We start from the raw sequence: 2631 nt of genomic DNA on the forward strand, positions 1-2631 counted from the left end.
CAAAATGGAGGCTCTAGCCCCTTCCAGAGCTGAGATATCGAAACTCAAAAATTCGGCCCCAAAAAAAAACGACAGTGGTACCCCTTACGTTTTTTTTTTTTGGGCGAAAAATTAAGTTTCTCCAATCTTCCCAAAACTCTGGATTCTGATAGAGGGCCATGAGACTTAGACCTGAGTGCAAAAATGGAGGCTCTAGCCCCTTCCAGAGCTGAGATATCGAAACTCAAAAATTCGGCCCGAAAAAAAACACGACAGTGGTACCCCTTACGGTTTTTTTTTTGGGCGAAAAATTAAGTTTCTCCAATCTTCCCAAAACACTGGATTCTGATAGAGGGCCATGAGACTTAGACCTGAGTGCAAAAATGGAGGCTCTAGCTCCTTCCAGAGCTGAGATATCGAAACTCAAAAATTCGGCCCGAAAAAAAACGACAGTGGTACCCCTTACGTTTTTTTTTTTTTGGGCGAAAAATTAAGTTTCTCCAATCTTCCCAAAACTCTGGATTCTGATAGAGGGCCATGAGACTTAGGCTGCGTCCGAAACCGCATACTTCCCTACTATATAGTAGGGAAAAAGCAGTAGGCGAGTGAATAAGTATGTCCGAATCCTTAGTATCCAAAAAGAGTAGGCGAGAATTACCAGAGTGACGTACTAATTATCGCGAGGTTCGGGCATACGTATACTTATAGTACGTCCGAATATTCCTACTTTCGTACTATATAGTAGGGGAAAACAGTATTTGAAAGGAGTAGTATGTCCGAAACCTCAGTACTCATAAAAGAGTAGGCGAGAAGTTCCCGGATGATCTCCTGCTTTCGCCAAGATTTTTGAGTTTTCATCCGATGGATACTCTTCTATCCCAGGAGGCCACGGGAGAGCATTCGTCATTATCAACATCGCGGAGATCAGCGAAGCAGGGGGTTTTCAAATGTGAGTAAACACGGTTCCTTGTGTTTAAATCGTATGTGTTAAACTACTATAGAGTAAACGTTTTAACTGTTGAAGGTCTAAAGGACTTAGACAGTATAGTATAGTTGTGATTTTGCTGTAAACACATGTTTTATTAGTTAGTTAAACAGGGGAGCTCCAGTAAGTAGGCTAACGTTACACGTAAGTTTCTAAAATGGATTTACATAACCATATAACGTTACATCTTAAACACGCTTATTTAAAATGTATATTTACATCTGAAATGAAAATATTGTTTAAGTATTGCAGATGAGCACATCCCAACATGAAAAATACATCTGAGTGATGTAACGTTATGTGTGCTATTATGAAGGATAATTCACTGTTGTCAACACTACTTACATTAGACAAATGTGCTGTAAATACGGTAAATAAACAAATCTATAAAGTAACTAAATATGTTATATTTAATTTGTCCCTTATTAGTGTTGATATATTAAGGAACATTTAAGTTGGATTAAATGTGAGTTAACACATCAACCTCAGCATGTAAATTCAGTGTTGAGCTCGAATTGTGAATCTTGTCTGTATGTTACAAGGACAGAAGAACACGCGTGTGTTTATCCGGTGGAGAGAGGCTCATGATGCTGAATGCTGTCATCAAAGGCTTTGGGTGAGTATACTACAGAAATGGATATCAAAATCTATTCAATCTTAATTTGTAGTTTATTTGAATTATTGTAAATTCAGGTAGAGACATTACAACACTTTTCTGATTCTTGATTTCTGTGCATTTGCTGCATAGCTTTTGTGGTGGAGCAGGACCTGCAAGGAAAGATGATGGCAGCATTTGTTTTAGGGATTTTACTCAAATATAAAGTAAGGTTATTTTTAATAGATTAATCAAATGACATTGTGTTAAAATGACTGCTTTTGTATAATGTTTGTGCATTTTTGTAGGATCTGAAATGTCTGCAGACTGGTGTGAGCACTGAGGATGAGGAGCCCAGAGGTGCATCCTGGAAGTGGTGCCATGGATGAGTCCCTCCATCTCTCCACCTGCCCTTATGAGTCCCTCCATCTGTCCATCTGCCTTTACGAGACCCTCGATCTCTCCACCTGCCCTTATTGCCTCAGATTGTGAAGCGCAGCACAACAACAAGCTCTGGGAAGAAGGCACAGTCCCCTCTGGTGAATTCATCAGAATAAAGCTGCAGAATGGGAACCGCTGTGTTGAGTCGGCATGATGTGGTGTTCAGCGGCAGTAAATACATGCTTGTAGTTTGAATAAAGCTTTGTTTCATGTGTTGTTGACTTGTATAATTCATTTGTTTATTGTGATGGTTACTTTTATTTGTTCTTTTACTCATTTATTCATTTTTATTATTGTTGTCAGTATATAAAATTTAATTATTTAATTAATGTATCCATTAATTCATCGATTGACTGATAATTGAGATGTTTCACTGCATTTATGAATATAAATGTATTCATGCATAACGGTCATATGACAAAACAAATTACATTTTGCTTGTTATATTAAATTATATTTTTAGTATATAAAAAAGTTATATAATTAAGTATTGGTCAGCATTTAATATTATTATTTTGTTTAAGTTTTGGGGTGGGCTAACAATGCAATTCATTCTGAGGTAATATTAATTTTTAAGGAGTGATACTTACATTTTTCGAGTATAAAATCAACAGTTTTCTCCAAAAGAGAT

At 37.0% G+C, this 2631-nt stretch overlaps 1 long non-coding RNA gene across 2 annotated transcripts; it reads left to right on the top strand.

Moving 5' to 3' along the window:
- Nucleotides 1-529: 529 nt before the first annotated feature.
- On the top strand, nucleotides 530-2178 carry LOC120473305 (uncharacterized). Of its 2 annotated transcripts, none has more exons than XR_016149216.1 (4): nucleotides 530-928; nucleotides 1507-1580; nucleotides 1713-1786; nucleotides 1868-2178. It is a non-coding gene; the product is annotated as an uncharacterized LOC120473305 (long non-coding RNA). The 2 variants fall into 2 exon arrangements; XR_005621568.2 differs by having other exon boundaries at nucleotides 533-928; nucleotides 1512-1580.
- Nucleotides 2179-2631: the final 453 nt, after the last annotated feature.

Source organism: Pimephales promelas, chromosome 22 (genome assembly GCF_988280905.1).
Source record: "Pimephales promelas chromosome 22, fPimPro1.hap1.1, whole genome shotgun sequence".
In the NCBI taxonomy this organism is placed as follows: Eukaryota; Metazoa; Chordata; class Actinopteri; order Cypriniformes; family Leuciscidae; genus Pimephales; species Pimephales promelas.